General features: G+C 44.9%; 1 protein-coding gene across 2 annotated transcripts in view; it reads right to left on the bottom strand.

Annotated features, from left to right (window-relative positions):
• The window catches only part of LOC125277427 (CUB and sushi domain-containing protein 1-like), a 750,178-nt gene that overhangs the window by 661,774 nt on the left and 65,092 nt on the right, over positions 1 to 23,312 (bottom strand). The window lies entirely within an intron of this gene.

The following is a 23,312-nucleotide window of genomic DNA, read 5'->3' as shown; positions in this document are numbered from 1 at the left end:
CTTAATGAAGTTCAACCCAGAAGCTGTTTATGTTCCAGGGAAGCAGCTCATTGTGGCGGACACTCTGTCTCGTAACCCTCTGAAGGACTGTACTGTGTCCGACACTGAGCATGAGGTAAAAGCTTATGTTCAGGCAGTGATTGAAACAAGGCCAATCACTAAAGACAGATTAAACATGATAAGAGAGGCCACAAGCAATGATAAACTTCTGCAAACTGTGATTCGTTACACGAATAATGGATGGCCCTCAGATTTGTCACGCATGCCACACAACCTGCTCAAATACCACACAGTTAGAGCTCACCTGTCAGAAGTCAGTGGACTTTTAATGTATGATGACCGCATTGTTATTCCATCTACAATGCAAAAGACTGTACTGTCACAAATACATGCGGGTCATCAGGGACTCACAAAGTGCCGGAAAAGGGCCAACATGTCAGTGTGGTGGCCAGGTGTCAGGAGAGACATTGCAGAGCTAGTCAGCACCTGTGAGTTTTGCTGTAAGAACAAACCTACCAAAAGAAAAGAGCCACTGATTACCACACCACTGCCACAAGGTGCTTGGCAGAAAATAGCAGCTGATTTGTGTGAGCAGGATGGTAAACAGTATTTGGTAGCAACAGACTACCATTCACGCTACATTGAGATTTCACATTTGCCTACCATAAGTAGTAACTAAGTCATTTCACAACTTAAGTGTATGTTTGCGAGGTGGGGTATTCCTCTTGAGCTAGTAACGGATAATGGCCCCCAGTTCGCTTCGGCCGAGTTTCGCCAGTTCAGTGAGACATACAACTTTCAGCACACGACGTCCAGTCCTCACTACCCGCAAGCAAACGGAGCGGCTGAGAGGAGTGTTGCTATCGCCAAGAGAATCCTGCGACAGCCAGACCCACAGCTCGCCCTGCTGAGCTACAGAGCTACTCCCATCACCGCAACAGGTCACATCCCAGCTCATCTCATGTTTGGCCGTAAGATCAGGACTACGGTGCCTGTGTTGCCCCAGCAGCTACGTCCAACTGTAGTTGATCACCAAACTGTAAGACTAAAAGACCAACAGACTAAATCTGCCTACCGCTTCTTCTACAACAGGCGTCATTCAGCCAGGCCCTTGTCGACACTGCAGCCTGGTCAGAGTGTTACAGTTAAGCTGGACGGGGAGAAGGGCTGGAGGACCCCAGCGAAAGTCATTGCAAAAGCACCAGAGCCCAGATCCTACATTGTCCAAACCGACTGAGGGACTGTAGCACGCAGAAACAGGAGGCATCTACAGGAAGCGCCCGAGCCAACAACCCAAGTTACTGCAAAAGATACTAGTGACTTTGATATTCCTGACCCGGGTGACTCAGATGCCCCGCCTGCTGCCACTAATGCATCTGTGCCCTGTGTTCCCACCATTCCTACTGGTTCCGGTTCCTCCCCAAAGAGGACCTTTGCTGGTCGAGCTATTAAGCCACCTCCTAGGTTTAAGGACTATGTTTGAGATAGAAATGCCCTTTAATAATGACATTTTGTTTTACGGTACAAACTTCTATAGTGAGTTATAAGAGAAGTTTAAAAATTCCAATCCAATTGTTATTGTCTTGTTTTCCTATTTTCTGACTGTGTTTACTGCATAGTAGAATTAACACACACAGTTAAAAGTTACATTTGGATATTTGGTCAAGTTAAAAATCACAAATGTTTTTTTCTTTATTGATTATAGACAAAGTTGCAAATGTTTATTCTGCTGTTCGAGAATCAACTAAAGAGGGGAGATGTGAGGTGACTTAATTTGGTAATTACTACGCTCCACTAGGGGGTGCTGCTTATTAGCGTTGCGGCTTGTCGCAGCTGTTTTGACATAAACAGCTATGATGAAGTGTTCATGTGTTCTCACAGGAGTGAACTGATCTCTGCTGTTGCTCTGTTGGGTAATTACGTTAAATAAAAGATATTTAAGTTAACTTCTATGAATCAGTGAATTCATGACAAGAATAGCCTCACCCTACCTATGAAAGTGCTATCATTTTACTTTTCCCGTTTCTCCTCTTTCTCATTGGAAAGAATCAAAAATTAATTATCTTTAATAACTGTTTCTCCTAGAAAGCCATGAGATTAAATGGAGGGCAAATGGAGAATTGAGAGAAAATTATTTCACATCAACATCTCAATATGAACACAGACATTTCTCATTAAATCTTCTAAAACCAAATGATGCTCTGCCTCCCATGCTAAAGGAAAGGTTCAAATTAAAATTATCTTATTATTTACTCACCCTCATGTCTAAGCCAGTGCTTTTATTTTGTTGTTGTTCTTGTTTTCAGTAAAACTCAAAATGAGAATTTTTAAAGAATCTGCCTGCAGCTCTTTTCCATTCAAAGTTCACAGTGACTATGACTGTCAAACTCAAAAGGATACAAAAAGAACCTACATTTAGTAATGCATACATTATTTATAATGCACTATATAACAAGTAATCTAAAGTCATATCATCTCATTTTCCATTCCTCATATTAATTCATATTCATTTGGGTATGTTTGAGTAGCATTCGGTTTAAAAGTCCAATCCGAATGAAAATGCTCCATAAACACCTCAATCGGAATAAAAATGCCCAAACCGAATGAAATTGTAATAAGTTTGAGAGGGGTGGGAATGGGATAAACCTTTCTATAAACCAAACAAAATAAAAATTCTGCCATGTAAACGCATTAAACCGATTACTTTGCGTCTACGTCATCACGTCAAGAGGTCGGGGGTCGTCAGAATGCAAAATAGCGGCAGCAAAATCATACTAGACTGAAACACGTTTATTAAATACACTGAAGGAACTCTACAGACCTTCATCCACATGCTTCTGCTTTTCGGAGGAGGTAGGGGTAGTATTGAGATGCTCCTTAGAGATGCACAGCCACTAAAACGGTCAGCTTCCTGCAACCGACTTTACCTCATACCTTACAGCAGTAATATGTTAAGTCACGCAGTTGCTTGATTAAGGGGCCGTTCAAATATCGCGTCAAAAAAGCGGCATAGGCGAGTCAGGAAAAAAAAAAAAAAAAAAAAAAAAACGAGCGCGCCGCACCGCACGCGTGCCGTGACCAGGTCGCTTCTATTATGAGCGCACATTTGAAATAACGAACTTGCACGCGCAAAATACGCAATATGTGAACGGAGCAACACTTTACATAACAGCGCGCATAAGAAATAGTGGAACTCTATGTTGACGGGAATATAAGGCGGGACATAGGCTAATGTGCGCATGTCACAAAGTCATTCCGATTGAAAACGCTGGCACATGTAAACACCATTTCGGATTAGATAACGGCTCATGTAAACAGTCCACCGAATCTTTCAATCGGAATGATTTTAATCGGAATGACAAAAAACTGTACATGTAAACTTGGCTCATCATTGTTGCTAGTTTAAAGTGCCCCTTTTATGGATTTTTGAAAATTACCTTTCATGTAGTGTGCAATAATGTAGCTGTATGTGAATGTAAACAGACTGTAAAGTTGTAAAGCTGAAAGTGTATCATAAATAAAGTTTTGTGTTTTAGCAATATTGTCTCCGGCTAACCGGATAACTCACGTTATTGCTGTCTTAGTGAAATACTTCTGCTAATCAGCTGTTGGCCACTATTATCTAAAATTGTGTCCATTAATACAGATTGTCTGTCATTCTTACTGCATCTTACATCTCATAATGTACCTCAAACTGAGTAGTGTATCACTGAAAAACTCAAGTCGTTCTTGTGATGGAGGCTCGGTTTGAATAACTATTTCTTCTAATGTTTCATCATCGGACTCATGCTCAGATTGATAAGGTAAAATCGAAGCCATCGTTATTGTTTTTCCAGTGCACAATAGCTGAGCTTTAGGAAGCATACAGAGCTGAATCAGTTATGGTAATGGGTGTTTGTTTCCGACTTGTGCTGTACATGGTAGACCAATCACAACAGACTGAAAACACACATTATTTTTGCAGTTCAGTTTGGTGCACTTGAGGTGCAGAAACTACACACTTATTTGCTTCATATAAAACATGCTGCAACAAAATAACCCGATACACAGTATCACACCATCTTGCTAGAGCTTGAGAATGCACATCAGCATTCACACCTCTCTAGGTGTTAAAACAAAATTCATAATATCTCTCATAGAGAACACTGTGTGTTTTGCATTTACATAAACTATTATATTCTCGACAAAAAGTAAGTAATGGCGCTACCACCTACGCGATATCTGCCACTTCTAGAATCTTCAATTTGAAGTGTAATAGAGTACATAAATCAGGTCTCCAGATTTGCTTGTCTTTTTAGTCTCCTAAAGGCATCATCATTGGTTCATTGCCTTCATTGTCATAGTGACTCATTGCATTCCAACCATCTGCTCCACTCAGTCATGTTAACTTTTTTTTTGGCAGCATCACTCCACCAAGTCTTTGACTGCTTCAGGTGTAGTTTTTTTTTTTTTTGCTCTAGGGCATTATTATGGATTTTGAGCTTATAAGCAAGGAACAACATTATGGAATAATGGTATTATGCTCTATTGTCTAGGCTATGAAAAAATGTGTAAACCTCACCGTCATATAAAACCTGCTTGACTTTGCGAACCAGCTGGAACACAATTAGCTGCGCTGCAAATTGTGCAGTTGAGGACAGGACCGACTTGTTTTGCTAAATCTCAAGGTGATGCAGACCTTGCTCCCTCCTGTGCAGGCACAATTCAGCAACAAGACCCTTGGATATGTGGGTCTGACATCACTGTTGGGGGGTGAGCCACCTGCCATGTTTAGTGGAGTGATCCAGCATTGCGTGGGGTGTTAGAATGACTCATGCATGATTCAGACATAGACCAACAGGCAAAGCGCACATAGCATGTCCTCGTTCAGCATTCAGACCACCTTGTCAACACACCAGAATGCTCAGAGGAAAATGGCAGAAATATGAGTATCTCATGCTAACTATTCATGTATGGGTGATTATACCCTAGTGAAAAATACATATACTAAAATCTATTTAAAATACATTTATATTATGCTAAGTGTACTACAATTGCATTTACATTTGCATACTTAATGTAAATACCCTGCAATTGTACTTTTAGTATGCTAAATTGGTATACTTAGTATTTTTGTGTTGAGGTTCAACTAAAGATATACTTAAGTACATTTGATTGTGCTAAAGTGGAACTATTGCAAGTATACTTTAGTACAAGTATATACATCTTGCATTCAAATTATACAGTGACCATACTATCCTTACTAATTGTGATATTAAACACACTTTATGCTTAATATTTAGAAATGAATACATGTAAATATGCATTGTGCAATAAAGAAGAACTGCAAATAAAGTTTAATTAAAATACTTTTTGTGCAAACCACAGAAAACATATTACTAGTTTGCAACCATGGCTTAGTTTGCAACCATGGCTTAGGGCATTTCACCCTATATTATGTCCAGTGACATGGAGTGTTCTTGGCTCTTAGCTTTACCAATATACAAAGGTGAATGAATATAACGACTAAATATAGGCTTTCATCTCAGGCATCATCTTGATTTTGCTTTAATGTGAACATGATTAATATGTTACCTAAGTCTGTAAAATATTTCAGGATACTTTAGAACCACGCTACAGGGCTTTTATTTTGAAACGCACTTTGCATTTTCTGCAATCTGTTTTGCATCTCATGAATAGGAGTTTTTACTAGTAATAATACAATTATAGAGCTCTGTAATTAGAATTGTTACTAGTAAGAATTGAATTAAAGAGCTCTCTAATTCAGTTTTTACTAGTAACAATTACAATTAGAGAGCTCTATAATTCAGTTTTTACTAGTAACAATTGAATTAGAGAGCTCTCTAGTGGAATTGTAGAGCTCTGCAATTGGATTATTACTAGTAACAATTGAATTACAGAGCTCTGCAATTGAATTCTTACTAGTAATAAATGAATTGTAGAGCTCTCTAATTGGAATTGTTACTAGTAAAAACTGAATTATAGAGCTCTACAATTCAGTTGTTACTAGTAAGAATATAATTGCAGAGCTCTATAATTCAATTAGAGAGCTCTACAATCATAATTGTTACTAGTAAAAATTTAATTATAGAGCTCTATAATTGTAATTGTTACTAGTAAAAATTAAATTATAGAGCTCTTTAATTTAATTGCTACTAGTAAAAATATAATTACGACGAGTAACGCTGGAACGTTTTTATGCTGAAACGGCCTTCCATAGAAGCGCGCAGAGACAATCGGCAGAGGAATGTTATGGATTATATTTCATCCGCACACACGGAAACACAAGCAGTTGCACAAGCAGATCTGCACGTTCACATTTTTTTCACAATTCTTTTAGTGCGTGCACAAGAATAAAACTAATTTGCCGGTTTATGCAATTGCTTCATTTTTCGATAATGACAGATAATGTCAGATAAAAGGGAAGCAAAACATTCTTGATATTTAATGTTGCGTCTAATGGTTTTATTTCGTCAACAGCTTAAAGTTTAATGCACGTTCGTGTTGTAAAGCAACAGGCCGTTTCACGTTTATTTTCACGCTCCACTTACTGTGTCTATATTAATAATTTTGTCGACGATTCACAGTCTTTAATCCATATAATTTGTGCTGTCATTAATAGTTGTCATTAATATGTCAGCGCGTTTATAGCTGTACTTGTAACAGTATAGAGAGAACACAAAGTAACACCAGTTTAGCGCAGTTTATATTTGTGTGGTGGCGCAACAGTTAAGCCGAGTGCTCTTGTGCGACAGCGGCCAGCGTGACCCGGGTTGGATTCCAGCCCGTACTGGTTCCTGCCTTCAGTATACATATAAATCTGTCCCCATTGTCTCACTGATGTTCACTGGATAAGTAAGTTGCTGGTATACTGGAGCTGTCTGTAAAAGGCATATTCTAAAGCTGTAACTTGATTTATAAAGATTACTTTATTGTAGTCTATTTGAAGCACACTGTAATGATGCCATTAGCACACCACAAGTTCACTTGGAATGCCATTGCAATGTTTTTTTAAAATCACTAAATGTTTATCAGTATAATATTAATGTATGTTCAACACTCTTACAATGTAGTTGAATTGCAATTCTAATGTCACCAAAATACATAGCTTATGCTGAATGACTTCTGAATTTCAAAACTTAAATACAAGAGTATATTTAAAGTGTACTTAAGTATACTTGGAATAGTTCCACTTTAGCACAAACAAGTATATTTAATACACCTTTAGTTGAACTTCCGCACTGCTTTTGGACAACTAAAATGCATTTAGTACAAAATTAGTTGTTCCAATTTAGCAGACTTTAAGTATACCAATTTATAGCGTGCCACAAATACATTTAATTATACTAAATAACATGCAAATAAATTGTGCTTAAGTATACTATTTTTTTTCACTACTAGGTTAGTTAAAAATTAATTTCAATATTCTCCAGCCTTTGACACCTTTTATTTATATATTTGCTTTGAAATGGCTTAAATGGTGATTGATTATCTAAGGGATCATTATTTTAAATAGACATTCATTGTTGCCAAGTAGATTCAGATGCTTAACAAAAAATAAATAAATGAATTAAATATATATCTTTAAATATAATATCTGTAAATCTTTAAAAAATAAATTGTCAGCAGTGGTTGCAATAAAGACTAGTTGAGGCAGTATCTAAATGCAGCGGTCTTTAAACTACAGTAGCAAAATTTAATTAACAATAAAACAAAATAACAAACACAGGATAACAGGAGACTATAAAATGCAAAAACAACCACTAACCAAATACGTACTACTAATAGATGTAAGAACGGACCAGGAACTGAACTGAACAGAGTATATATACACAGACTGAATGAGTGAATTAACAAGGGACAGGTGGGTTTAAATGGTTCTGTGTGTGGTCCAGGTATTCCCTGCATTGTGGGGACATAATGCAAAACCTTAAACCCTGACATTTATGACATGAGAAAAATGTCAGCCCCTATGAGGAAAACAACTTACAAATCATGCTAAGTTATTATTATTATTATTATTATTATTATTATTATTATTATTATTATTATTATTATTTTGTTACATATCTCTGTTTTTTACCTTCATCTTTTAATTGTATCTGTTAATTAATTTTTAATGAATTTATTTTTCAGACATTGAATAAAAAATATTTTTTATATACAGTGTTGTCTGTCAATGTTGGATATTTTTATGGAACACATTAAACATTTGGTAGCATGATGGCTCAGTGATGAGTAGCACTTTTGCCTTGTGATTGCATTGTGCAATAAAGCAGAACTGCAAATAAAGTTTAATTAAAATACTTTTGTCAGTATGTCTCTAAATAGTCAACATCTGAAAATCATCATCTAAAATCTTCTTCTAAGGACAACTTTGAACTTTTTTGATCCACTTCAACTGTTGACTACTGTATATTAATGGGTTTTTAGTTAGTGTGAAATAAATGTAGGCCTATTTTAAATATATTTTGGTAGGGCTTTTTCACTAGGCAGACTCTGCATCCATTGCCTCTGACATGTTTTCTCACCGTCACGTACTTAACTCAGAAACTCTTAAGGAAATTAACTCCTAATTATGAGTTGTGCTGATGTTCATGTGCATTTTAAATACATTCTTTCTGACACACTTGAAAACACTGTAACTGCTGAAGCTAAACCTTGACCCCCATTGGCCTGTCCCAACGTCCTACTATTGGTTGAACCACAATGATTGATATGTTTTGAACACACCATAAAGCCAATGACATCACACTCACTAACAATCGCTGTACTTTTATGCTGTACTCGCTGGAGTGCACACTATTGAGAATCTGTGTTGCAGATTTTGACCTATTTGTCAGAAGGAAACTTTAGAGTCTAGAAAGTCATTGTAGCTAAAGACACAAGTCTCACCATGTATTTCAAATCCGAGAATGATCAAATTATTTTTAGATGATGCTATATAATTTTTTAGATGAGACTTTCTTTTTGTGCAAACCACAGGAAACATGAGGTATGAACTGAAACCTCTAGTTCTAATTGGCTGTAAGGGCAGAACTTTCAAATCCATTTTGCCTACAGCTCAGACGTAACCATGAGAAATTTGCAAATAAAATGATTTCATTTGTTACATTTTTACTTCAGTAATTTATTTTTGTTGAATACTATGTTGCCCTGTTATGAATAAATACAATTGTAAATGTAACAATAAGAATGTCCCTGGTTTGAATCCCTGCTGAGCCAGAAGACATTTCTGTATGGAATTTGCATGTGCTCTGACTTCCCCCACAATCCAAAGACATACAGCATAGGCAAGTTTGAGATGGTAAATTATCTTTGAGTGAGCCTTGTAATGGACTGGTCATTGTTCCTCAGGGGGTCTATAGTGAACTGTCTGATGTGATATTGTATCAGACGGTTGCAAGGTTATAATTTTCTCTCTCATAGTATCAATCTTGTAAGTAAAGAAATTGATAAAGTCATTACTGTGTGGAAATGTCTGAAACTGTTGATGCTTTATTTCTTAATAATTTAGCCACTAAATTAAAAAAAATATATCGAGGATTGTGTTAGTCAAAAAGTAAGCAGATCTAACCATTCTTAAGGCCTTTCTGCAGGTAGAAACACTATTCTACCACGCAATGCAAAACTTTTAAAAAAACGCGATGCTTTTTTTTCTACCTGCACTCCAGTTTCTGGGCTGCTCTCCTGAAGGGTGCGAGTGTGCTCATTATACCATGGCTTCGGACTGTTTTCCTTAATCTTCTTTAAGTGCAAAGGATTGTGTCTAAGGTGATAGAATTCTAGAGTTCATAGTTTATGTTGCCAAACTGAGTTCTTCTACATCTGGTACGCTGAGGTGTTGAGAAAACTTAGTAGTTCTATCATATTTGTAACAAAGTTGATTTTGCAGCCTTGGCAGAGACTAGATAATGATCTGGGATGTCATTGTTCTGCTGCAAAATTTCAACGTCATCAACATTGACTCCATGCGACAATATTAAATCTAAAGTATAATTAGTATACATAAGTATACAGAAAACTCTATTTATATGTGGCCCACTTACAACTTTTATGCTTTGAACATTAGTCACATTCTATCGCCCCATGGAACATGGTTTTGGTTAGGTCAGCCCTAGCCGAACATGCATTTCATACACTACAGAGCAGCTAGAAACTCTTCATCTTTATATAATAGTATAATTTCTCACAAACTGTTGCAATACTGCATCCTAATTTCATGTTCATCTGTCATATTCTGTAAGAAGAGCTTTGTCACTACATAAGTGACAATGGTCAGTTGGTGCAATAGTATTTAGCTGCAGAATCGCACCGCCAGCAGTTTCAGACCAGCAGCAACAGACCAATCACAGGGCAGAAGTGAGGGGCGGAGCTTATACAGGTAATAGAGTTGCACTACCAATACCTGTAATGTTCTTTTATTAAATATGAGCTGTTTTCACATGGATTTTGATCAGAACGATATCTACAATATTTAACAACAATACTTTTAAATAAAGTCACTTTTCTACATACATAAGATATCATGATGTACAATGAGCAATATTTTAAAACATAGCTAACCATGTTTAATGTTAATGGATGCAAACACAATAGGTTATTGTTAGTTCAACAATATAGGCTACAACTATACAACTTTTAATTTTAAAAACATTAATAAATATGCAACATCTTGTATCGTGTTTCCCATTTGACTGTGTATGTGATCATATTATTTCCTTCATGAACATGAAGTTATTAAAAATAATACTTAAAGACAGAGTATGTGACATATTTGATGTTAAATATACTGTACTTAATCATATGAAATTCAAAATAAACATTTAATACAAAGCCTTGATCGGGTGAAGTGCTTATTTCTCTGAAAACCAATAGGACATTTAAAAAATATAACTAAAATAATTTTACTTTTTAAAAAAAAAAAACGCATAAATGGCTCATAATTTAAAAAAAAAAAAGCACACAAACATGTTTCACTTGTTCAAAGCTTTGCATTGATTAAATACCATATATTTGACATTAAATGCCTATACTCTGTGTCTTTATGTAGCTACTATTTGTAGCACCATTGAACATGGAGAAAATAATATTATCACATTTTAAACATTTTACAATATGGTTACACATTTATTCATATATTTTCAAAATTAAAAACTTAAATGTATTTGCTTTCACTAGTTTAATTAGTTCATGCAGTATGAACTAAAAACAAAATAGTGTTTGTATTATCCACTAAAATAATAGTTAAAAAAATAACATTGTTCATTGTATATCATATCTTATTAATGAGACAGAAAAGTGATTTTATTTAAAAGCATTTTTGTTTAATATTGTAGATATCGATCCAATCAAAATCCATGTGAAAACAGCTCATATTTAATAAAAGAACATTATGTGGCCTATCGGTAGAGTAACTCTATTAAGTGTATAAGCACCGCCCTCACTTCTGTCCTGTGACTGCTGGTCTGGCGGTCTGAAACTGCTGGCACTGCGGTTCTGCAGCTGGATATATCTCATTTGGTCAGCAGTACAGAAAAAACATTGTTGAACAAACGTTTTACTGGCTGTTTTAAGAAATGTTAGATGAGATGAGTTTGATGAGTTTGTTTTGTATCATTGGAAAACACCATTTACTGCTTTTTTTCAGGAGAACTCCTTTTAAAAAAGAAAACCTGAGAATTTCTGGTGAGAACAGATCAACGTTAAGTACCAAATTGACAGGAACCCTGAGCCATATCTCATGACAAGTGGCTTGATAATGCCACAACAATGACATGTGTTGTAGCTCAGTGCAACACCACTGTCAGAGGAGAGCTGCAAAACTTTCTGTTGTTTCCTAGCATAAATATGTAGTAGCATCTGGTTTTGATTAAAGGCCCTTCTGTGCTAAGCCACTAAAAAGCCCAGATTAGTGGCACAGGGGAAGAAGATATGCAGCACTCCAAAGTATGATTATGCTGGGCGACATGGTAGCCCAGAGCGTGCACATTTGCAGCACTTTCTTCCTGCGGCAAGCGGTCCCATCAAGCGTTATTGGAAAACAGCTGTCAGAAGAGCTCTGCAGAGGCTTCCTTCACTCCAGGATGGCAGCAGTGGGCTTCCACCCAAAACAGACTCCATAAACAGGGAAGCATTGGGGAAGGAAGGCACTGGACTGGCCAATTAATGGAGGCTTTCGCTGGGAGGGGTTAGAGCATGGACCTGCAGCGGGATAAATCCAGCTCTGTTTTCAGCAGTTAGATGTTGATCCAAAGTTGTGGTGGGCAGGGTGTAGCCCAAGCGCTAGACAGTCAACCGTAAACCAGGCAGCACAGGAACATCTGAACTAAAAGCAACCAAATGCTTTATTCAATGTTATTAATTATTAATCCATACAATAAGTGTGTGTGTTATTTTGGCAAGAAGAGCTGGACATCAGTTTATATCCACAGATTGAGAACTCGTCATTTGAATGAAGTGATTTTTCAAGGTAAACTGAATTGATATTCTCTATACAACCTACTGCACTGCAAAAACAGATGTGTCAAAAAACAACACACATGGCTGTGTTGACTGCATTTTGACACATGTTGTGTAGGATTTTAACACACAATGTGTAATTAAAAAAAAAAAAAACTGCCTCTGGACAGATTAGCACAATAAATGTGTTATCTCCTGGGTGGGCAGTTTGTGTTTATGGAAATAAAAACCATGCATATATTTCATATGGTAGCACATAAAAAGCTCTAAAATGAATAAAAATCATTTATAAAAATAAATATAGAGTGTATATATTTCAATTTATTAAACTTAAAATATAGAGTACCTCAGAGATGACGTGCCAATCCGGAAGTTGGCGGCGCACGGGTTCCCTCAATCAAAAGCAGGGCTCTGAACCGGTTCAAGGAACGAAAACGAAAACCGGAAACGAACGAAATTTTGACCGGAACATAACCAGAAACGGAAATGAAATCAAATTTAATCGTTCTGAACAGAAACGGTAATTTGAAATGGCCATTAACCAGTTAATAACGTTATTTTATCGTTCCGTTTAATATTTTGATTTGGCAGTCAACCAATCACGAATTCAAATAGTACAGCCTATGCAAATGTGACGCTGACGCATCCAAAGTGTGTGAAATGCCCGCGCTCAAGCTCTACAGTGAGATGCCCGCGCTGACGCGCTCAGCTGTCAAGTCATCATAGATTAGGTAAGTTACAATGGCAATGCCCTGGCATTAGTTTTTCCGATGATATATGTCACCAACCGTCAAGTATTAGGCCTATTTAAGTGAAAATGAATGTCTAGTAATATGCAGTTCCCTTTCAGTCGGTCACGTTCGACGTACGTCAGTAGTGACCGACGAATTGGGATATCGCTAGAGAGCCCTATCAACTTCGAGTGAACTAAAACAAGCCAATGGAATTGGCGTGCGATATTTGCATAATGCGCACCGCCTCCGACAGGTGTATATAAATAGGAAGCAGATGCATCGCACACTTGTCTTTCGCTTCGGAGCCAACCAGTGTGTTCCTGCTATTAGACTGAGAGTGACTTCTCAAGCCTTTGAAGAGCTTTCGTTTTACAGTGCTGGCATTAGGGCACCGTACAGCGAGGCTGCGAGCTTTCCCAGAGTGAGCCTTCCGAGCTGTTATACAGCTCTCAACTGCTGTTTTCACAGCATTATTTGCCCCGTTTGGTTTGCGATTTGGGCTGGTTCCTCTGTGTATGTGACTCAGGGAGTGAAGAGTGTACCTGCAGTCACATCGTGGCTGTTCCCTGTGTGCTTCGGCACAAAGAACAGAAAGCTTCTAAAAGAGCTTCACAGACAGACACTGCGTCTTTTTCAAGACGTCATTATGTCTGTGCGTTTCTGGAGGCGGTCGTTTCCTATCCTCACTGACGGCCACAATCACTTTCTCTCATGTCTGCTTAGCGTGCTGAGACTGTGTTTGTGGGTGGTTTATATTCTCTTATGAGAATATATCCACGTCGGCGCGCTGTTTGTCTCGCCTCTTTCGTAGGGGCTTGAGCGCTCAGCGCGCCGTGTGCCGTCGAGCTGCCGGCTGACAGCGCGCGTTGCCATGGCAACCCAGCGCGTTGTCTGGCGCTCCAGATGCACGGTCGAGACTCGAGTGCCTTTTAATGAGGTGGAGTCCCCTCACTTATTCCCCGATCTAGTTATTTTTCTGATAAAGAAAAATACTACTTTGGTTAATAAGCCTGGGTGACCAGAGGATCACAGTGGGGCAATACCCGCCGAGCCATTCTCCGTGGGCCCCCCACTCCTCTAGTGCATCACAAACATGTTGTGACTATGTTCGTGGGTGGTTCATGTTTAGTACAACATGGCCACGTCGGCGCCCAGTGCGTCGTGTGTCGTCCAGTTGGATGGCCACGTTCACTGTCCAACATGGCTGGTAAGCTTCTGCATGGATTGCTGGTCCTTCTCATGGGGACCTAGCGTCTTAGTCAGGGCTCCAGCAGAGGATCAGATGTCGACTGCTACATTGGAGAGAGTATTGTTGGGCTTTGAACATGAAGATGAGGCTGAGCGTCCCACGGTTGTGAGGTGCTCCTGCTGAATCAGATTCATACTTGACAACCATGCTTTCCCAGGCCCCTGGGGGCGTCGTGCGACGCGTACTCGCCTTGCCCGCCCCCTGTCTTAGCCTGGATGTGCATGGAAAAACTTGGCAGTTTGTAGCCTTTTTTGGTGTCAAATATGGAACGCCAAAAGGGCCATAATCTGCACTACAAGTTTTTTCTCTCTCACTACCCTCTAGGGTGGGGTGGCAGTGCTACGGGCACACCACCTCTGCCCTGCATAAGTCTTGGCCCCCGGCAAGTCTGTGGTAGGCCAAAGCACTCATTGCATGTGGGTAGTTCTGAGTCGGGGTTGAGCTACGCATGATGCAAGTCATAGCGCAGGCCCCTGGCCAGACAATGTCCACCATGGTGGTCCGGAAACACCCCTGGCTAGTCTTGCTGGGATGTGTCGTCATCAAAGTATGCTTTCTTGATGCGCTCATCCCACAAGCTGGCCTAAAAACCCAGCCCGCCCAGCCTGCAGTCAACCAAGTTGGTTAGCGGGAAGCGGTCCTGGAGATATGGTGACCTGGAGCTGAGGTAAACAGTTCCCCCGGAGGAGGGCCGGGTGGAGAATGTTGGTCTGTTCCGCCGCTGGCTCTCCGGAGTCCAGCGGTACCCACGAGTAGAACTGTTATCTGATCCTCCAGGTCCCAAGAGGGTGTGGCTGGCAGTGTGTAGGCCCTGCCTCACCACTCTCAGCCTCCTCTCACTTCCAGCAGGTTCCAGTGTGAGGGTTCAGGCCGCACCCCATGTGCTGTCTCCCATTCACACTGCTACCTCGCAGAGTCTGACCACACTCTGGGCCGCAACCATGCCGTCCGAGTCGGGTCCCTGTACTCTGCTTGTGGCTGTTAGTGTACGAGGCCCCGCCTTGCCACGCGCAGCCCCCTCTCATATCGCCAGCAGGTGGCAGTGTGATGGTGCAGGCTGCGTCCCGTGCGCCGTCTCCCATACGCACTGCTGCCTGGCAGAGTACGAGGACCTCACTCCGGGCCGCCTCCGTGCCTTCCGGGTCGGGTTCCCGCACTCTGCTTCGCTGCCCCACCCCCGGTACGTCTGTGGTGCCTTTGGTCCCGCTGGCTCGGTGTCTGGAAGCGTGAACCGCGCTTTCCAGCCCGTCCCGCTGGCTCATTCGTACTATCAGACTCGGCTATGCGATTCAGTTCGCCCGGCGTCCCCCGGTCTACAGGGGTGTCTACTACACTCAGGTGTCACTGGACAAACCTGTTCTCCGGGTGGAGATTGCTGTCCTCCTGGCGAAGGATGCAATCGAGCCGGTCCCTCCAGCCGATATGAAGTCAGGGTCTTACAGCCCTTACTTCATTGTACCGAACAAGGGCGGTGGGCTACGGCCGATCCTGGCCCGTCCCCAGGATTGGTTTGCAGCGATCGACCTGAAGGACGCGTACTTTCATGTCTCGATTCTGCCTCGACACAGACCCTTCCTGTGGTTTGCGTTCGAGGGTCGGGCATGTCAGTGCAAAGTCCTACCCTTCGGGCTGGCCCTGTCGCCCCGCGTCTTTACGAAGGTTGCGGAGGCGGCCATTGTTCCCCTCAAGGAACAGGGCGTTCACACCCTCAACTACCTCGACGACTGGTTGATCCTGGCCAGCTCGCGAGAGCAGTTGTGCGAACACAGGGACATGGTTTTAGCTCACCTCAGCCGGTTGGGGCTTCGGGTCAACTGGGACAAGAGCAAACTCTCCTCCGGGCAGAGGATCTCTTGTCTCGGTCTCGAGCTAGACTCGGTCGCACGGACTGCGCTTCTCTCCGAGGAGCACGTCCAGTCGGTGTTGAACTGCCTGAGCACGCTCAAGCGCAGCACAGCGGTCCCACTGAAACTTTTTCAGAGGCTCCTGGGGCATATGGCATCTGCAGTCGCGGTGACGCCGCTCGGATTGCTTCATATGAGACCGCTTCAACACTGGCTGCGCGGCCGGGTCCCGAGATGGCCGTGGCAGCGCGGTACGCTCCGTGTTCCTGTGACACCGAGCTGCCGTCGCACCCTCATCCGGTGGTCGGATCCTTCGTTCCTGCGGGCCGGAGTACTCCTCGAACAAGTGTCCAGGCACGCTGTGGTCTCCACAGATGCCTCTGCCACCGGATGGGGGGCCATGTACAACGGGCATGCAGTGTCGGGTCTTTGGACGGGGCCTCAACTGCATTGGCATATCAATTGCCTCGAGTTGCTAGCAGTACGTCTTGCACTGGGCCGCCTCAAGAAGCCACTGTCAGACAAGCACGTACTGATGCAACTCGCCCGCCATCTCTTGTTATGGAGTCAGAAGCATCTGAGGTCGCTTCGTGCCATTCACGTCCCAGGTGTGCTCAACCGTGCAGCCGACGAGCTCTCACGGCAGCCTCCACTTGCGGGCGAGTGGCGGCTCCATCCCCGGATGGTCCAGCTGATATGGCAGTATTTCGGCGAGGCCCAGATAGATCTGTTTGCCTCCCCAGAAACTGCCCACTGCCAGGGGTTCTATTCCCTGACCGGTGGCACGCTCGGCACGGATGCCCTGGCACACAGCTGGCCCCGGGGCCTACGCAAGTATGCGTTCCCCCCAGTGAGCCTTCTCGCACAGCTACTGTGCAAGGTCAGGAAGGACGAGGAGCAGGTCTTTTTAGTGGCGCCGTACTGGCCCACTCGGACCTGGTTTTCGGACCTAGTGCTCCTCGCAACAGCCCCTCCCTGGCCGATTCCTCTGAGGAAGGACCTCCTGACTCAGAGACGGGGCACCCTATGGCACCCGCGTCCCGATCTATGGAACCTCCACGTGTGGTCCCTGGACGGGATGCGGAGGTTCTGAGTGATCTCCCGCAGGCGGTCGTAGACACCATCACTTCCGCTAGAGCTCCTTCCACGAGGAGCCTCTATGCGCTGAAGTGGAACCTGTTCGTCGAATGGTGCTCTTCTCACGGAGAGGACCCCCGATCATGCTCGGTCAGATCCGTGCTCTCCTTTCTGCAAGAGGGCCTGGAGAGAAGGCTGTCTCCCTCCACCCTCAAGGTGTATGTTGCTGCTATCGCCGCGCATCACCATGCAGTTGAAGCCAAGTCCTTGGGGAGACACGATCTGATCGTCAGGTTCTTGAGGGGGGCGAGGAGACTGAATCCTCCCCGCCCTCTCTCTATACCCTCTTGGGATCTCTCCCTGGTCCTTACGGGTCTCAGGGGTCATCCCTTCGAGCCTTTGCAATCAGCTGCTTAAAAGCACTGTCCCTTTAGGCCGTCCTCCTGGTTGCATTGGCTTCGCTCAAGAGGGTAGGGGATCTGCTCGCATTTTCGGTCGACTAATCGCGCCTAGAATTCGGGCCCGGTGACTCTCACATCATCCTGAGACCCCGGCCTGGATATGTGCCCAAGGTTCCTACCACTCCCTTCAGAGACCAGGTAGTGAACCTGCAAGCGCTGCCTTCGGAGGAGGCAGACCCAGCCCTAGCTTTGCTCTGTCCCGTCCGCGCTCTGCGTGTGTACGTGGATAGAACGCGAAGCTTCAGGACCTCAGATCAGCTCTTCGTCTGTTACGGAGGCCAGCAGAAGGGAAAGGCTGTCTCCAAGCAGAGGATGGCCCACTGGATAGTGGATGCCATCGCCTTGGTGTATGTTTCCCAGGGCGTGCCTTACCCGCTTGGGTGAGAGCCCACTCCACCAGAGTGGCCTCTTCCTGGGTGCTGGCTCAGGGCACCTCGCTGACAGATATATGTAGAGCTGTGGGCTGGGCGACACCTAACACGTTCCTAGGTTTTATAGCCTAGTGTAGAACCGGTTTCTCCCGTGTACTCGCCACGAGCCGGTGACGGTGAGCCCGTTCTAAGTGTCGGCTTGCAATGCCATTCCCGCCCCCTGGGCGGATACGTGCATTTTTTGACTCGCGTGTTCCCCGATGGCGAACCCTGTCGAGTTCCTCCGCCTCCCCCTTCGGCTCGGACATGCGGAGTGTCTGTGCCAGCCTAATCCGTCGCTGACGCTGTCTTTGTGGGGTCATATGCCGGACTCCTCTACGTGAGCGGTCCCATATGTGTATTATCCCGGTTTAAAACTCCCTACGGTGAGTCCGTGTCTTTCCCTAGCAGAGCCAGCTCTGCTGTCACCTGTCAGATGAGTCTCTCCCTACCCAGGCGGAGCCATCCCAGGGACTCCATATGCATACTGCCCCCCGGGCAAGTCCATATGTGTACTCTCCACGTAAACTCCTCCCCCATAGGGTAGGTAGTGGCCTCCGCAGCGTCCCCTACGGGTTCGCTTTCCCAGTGTAGTCTTGTTTACTTAGTGGGTATGTTGGAACAGCAGTAAACTCTCTCGGCGTAAAGCTCGCCCCCTTCACCGTCCCAGTGGTGCGACGGGTGGCTAGAGCTTGCGCTGGGCACTGGAAGGGGTTTCGTAACTGTGGCGCTTTATTTGGGATCCCAATTCGTCGGTCACTACTAACGTACGTCGAACGTGACCGACTGAAAGGGAACGTCTCGGTTACGTATGTAACCCTCGTTCCCTGAAGGAGGGAACGGAGACGTACGTCCCGTCGCCACAGTTTCTGTACCCTCGCTGCTGCGTGGACACCAGTTTGTCTCCTCAGCGAAAAACAAGTGTGCGATGCATCTGCTTCCTATTTATATACACCTGTCGGAGGCGGTGCGCATTATGCAAATATCGCACGCCAATTCCATTGGCTTGTTTTAGTTCACTCGAAGTTGATAGGGCTCTCTAGCGATATCCCAATTCGTCGGTCACTACTGACGTACGTCTCCGTTCCCTCCTTCAGGGAACGAGGGTTACATACGTAACCGAGACGTTTGTTGTGTGTTCTGAAACCAGCGAGTAGATACAATTTTCAACGTCACACCACGATCCGCAGCGCTTCTGTGAACGGAGAAAACTAGACCTACCTACATAACACACATAAAATAAAAGGGAATATTTAGGCCTATAGGCTACGTGAAATATTTCACTTAAATAATTAGGTCTACAGATTAACAAAACTAAAGTGGCTATTTGTGGCGCACTCCAAAGATCTAGAAAAGGAAACATTCTGCTTGTTTTCGTTATTTGTGTCTTTTGTAAATGTTTGAATTATGTCTTGCTTTTACCTGTATGACCATAAATTACGCAGTACAGTTTACTGTCTTATAGAAGGAAAACAAATCCAGTGCTCGCGCCGGCGCCTCACGCGCGCACACAAATTCTTGCATTGCTTACTTGAAATAGCAGCTGTTGAATATTAAAATAAAATACAATCAACCAACGTTACACTGCTCAATTCAATTCTGTAATACAATCTGCTGTTAGGACCCGTGACCACCGCATGACTTTACATCGATAATGCGAGTGAACAAAGCTCATGTAATAAATAATAGTTTAGCATTCGTCTCGAAAATGAAAGCAGTAGGATTCGTGCCAAATGAGAAAGGTAGGTTACATTCACTTTAAATTAATTCATTTTGCATCATATTTAGTTTTATTTCCAATAAATAAACCTGTTTCTCGCCTTGAATATGGCAATAGAAGCTGGAATGGCGTTAAAAAAGTATATATTTTTTTTTAATTAGTTTTTGCTTGACGTTTATATAGCTAGCCTAGTCCAACTGTTAATTTTAGAGGTTTTGTTGTGGAGTAGGCTACATAAATAATATAGGGCAGTTTTGTTCATAATTTATGTTTACAAACATTATAAAGGTGTAGACTAATAATGTAATATAATAAATTGCGACGTACTATAGGACTATGCGACTTTTTTTCCTCTCAGGAATAGCGTCGGTATTTTTAACCAGCAAACATTAAAATATCTTGAAAAAAATAGGCCTACTTTAATTTATAAACCATTGTTCCCTTTCGATACCTCACTCATACTGCGTATGGGGAAAAGTCTCCCTTTTTCCCCGTCACTGAAGCCTTTTTCAATAACGCAGTGTAACTGCATCGTCATTGGTTCACTCATAGACAAGTCATTGAACCAATGACGGCGCGGCATAGCTGCGCGACCTATGGCGAGAGAGCGCGCGAACTTTCCCGCCGAAATGGGCGGGGTAAAGGGCTATATAAGCAGGCGTTTCGCCATAGGATTTCAGTCCTTTCTCCTTCAGTGACGACAACGCATCTCCTCGCTGATCTCCGCCTGAAGCCTGAGGAAGCTCGCCGCCTTCGAGAAGCTCCCGCCGCCGTCTGAAGAGGCCCCGCAGCGGACCCAGCTGAACTCGCCGGTCGGAGACAGCGCCGGCGCCCTCGCTGACTGCCGCCCCGAGCGCCGTCCTCGAGACGCCCGCCTCCCGCTCCCGCTTCCGGCCGCCTTCTCAGCGTGTCTCCTGCCGCCATCCGGTGCGCCCCTTGAGAGCTTTCCCGCGGCTTATTGCCGCTCTAAAAGAGCGTTTCCTCAGCGGTTCTACCGCTCTAAAAGAGCTTCCGCGGCCCTCGCCGCTCTAAAAAGAGCCCCCCAATCGCCGTTATAACGGCGGCGGCATTGCTGCAAATGCCGCGCCACTCTTGTGGCACGTGCAGAGCCCCTCTGCACGATGATGACGGACACAGCGAGTGTGTCGCGTGCCTGGGCAAGTCCCACGCCGACGGCGCGCTCGCTGGAGCCTCATGCCCGCACTGCGAGAGCATGAGCCTCGGTTCTCTGCGCTCGCGGGTCGCCTTCTTCACTGAAGGCGATCTCGCCGCTCGCGCCCTCCCGTCTCCTTCCTCCTGCGAGCCGGCCAGGAAGAGACAGCGGGGTAGAGCGACTCAGCGCCCGGAGTTGTGCGAGCTCACGTCGGCCCAGCCCCCGCGTGCCTCGCCTTCTCCCCCGAGAGAACGTTCTCCCGTCATGTTCTCCCGACCAGAGCAGCGTCCCTCTGCAGATGCGAGCGACCTCGTCTCGTTTGGAGGATCTGACGAAGAGCCGGATGACTCCATGTCTCTTGCGGCTTCTGAAGCGGAAGGATGGGCTGGTGAGCCGGACGACCCTGCTCCCCCGCCTCCTCTGGAGCCCATTGATCACGGCCAGGGTATGGATGCCGAGCTCTTCCGCATCCTATCCAGAGCAGTGGAAGAGCTAGACCTCGACTGGGCCCCTCCGGAGGAGCCATCGCGTAGCCGCCTGGATGAGTGGTTCCTGCCAGGCCGCCGCCAAGCCCCTCGTCAGCGTTCCGCTCCATTTTTTCCTGAGGTGCACGAGGAGCTTACGAAGTCGTGGCGCGCTCCGTACTCTGCCCGCCTCCACACAACACACCGTTCTGCCCTCACTGCTGTCGACGGCGCAGAAGAGAAGGGCTATGAGCATTTGCCGCCCCTGGATGAAGCGGTGGCAGCTCACCTCTGTCCTCTCGCGGCTGTGGGATGGAAGACCAAAAGAGCCCTGCCTTCCAAGCCCTGCAGAACCACCTCTACTCTGGCTGGAAGAGCCTACACCTCTGCAGGCCAAGCTGCTTCGGCGCTTCACACCATGGTGATCTTCCAGGTGTTCCAGGCCAAACTCCTCCGCTCTTTGGACGAGTCCGGCATTGATGCACCTGCCTTCAAGGATCTCCGCAGCGCCACCGATCTAGCCCTGCGGGCCACGAAGGCCACTGCCCAGGCCATCGGTCGTTCCATGGCCAGCCTGGTTGTGCTTGAGCGCCATCTTTGGCTCAACCTCACGGAAATCAAGGACCTGGATAAGACGGCCTTTCTGGACGCCCCGGTCTCCCCTTCCGGTCTTTTTGGGCCAGCGGTGGATGGTTTCACCGAGCGCTTCACAGCGGCGCAGAAGTCGTCTCAGGCCATGAGACACTTTCTGCCCAAGCGCTCCAGCTCTGCGTCTGCCCCTAGCCGCCCCAGGACTGCGCCGGCTCAGCAGACCAAACCTGCCCCATCCACCTCTCAAGCAGCGCCGCCTAAGGAGCATCGTCAGCGCCCTCGCCCTGCTAAGCGCCAATCCTCCTTCCCGAGACGCCTGGGACCCCGGCCCAAGATTGTGCTGGACCCGGTGACTCCGAAGACGTCCTGATCCAGCAGGAAGGAAGAGGGTTGGGGAATGTCCCGTTGCGACCGGACCACCCCAAAAGCTCCCTCGTGCAGTCTCCCCTCCGCCTCGTTTAATTCCGGGCGTGGGAGAAATGCTCTGTGTTGTAGCTGGGCCCACACATGTTGTGCCCAAACAAAACGCCGTTTTCACGGCGAACACTATTTTACTTCCTCTAAAAGAGAGCAAATTTCCTCTTCCACCTCCTTCGGTGTACGGCCCCCTACCCGGCGGCCTGTCATCCGACATCATTCAACCCCTTGTCACTCGGGCCGAGGCCTGGCAGGCCATCCCCGACGTGTCAAGCTGGATCCTCGGGATCATAAAGCAGGGCTACTCGCTCCAGTTTGCACGACGGCCCCCTCGCTTCGGAGGGGTGCTTCAAACCTTGGTGAACCCGGACGACGCTCCCGTCCTCCGGGCCGAGGTCATGACCTTACTGAAGAAAGGGGCTATAGAAATAGTTCCCCCTTCAGAAAGTGAGTCAGGCTTTTACAGCCGTTACTTTCTGGTCCCCAAAAAGGATGGCGGCCTCAGGCCCATCCTAGATCTCAGACTTTTGAATCGCTCCCTCATGAGACGGAAATTCAAAATGCTGACGCTGAAGCAGATCCTCGCACAAATTTGTCACGAGGACTGGTTCTGCTCGCTGGATCTGAAAGATGCATATTTTCACATCCAGATAGCCCCCCTTCACAGACGATTCTTGAGATTCGCGTTCGAGGGGGTGGCATACCAATATACAGTCCTGCCCTTCGGGCT

Source organism: Megalobrama amblycephala, linkage group LG10 (genome assembly GCF_018812025.1).
Source record: "Megalobrama amblycephala isolate DHTTF-2021 linkage group LG10, ASM1881202v1, whole genome shotgun sequence".
Classification (NCBI taxonomy): domain Eukaryota; kingdom Metazoa; phylum Chordata; class Actinopteri; order Cypriniformes; family Xenocyprididae; genus Megalobrama; species Megalobrama amblycephala.
This window is presented reverse-complemented; position numbering and strand designations above follow the sequence as displayed.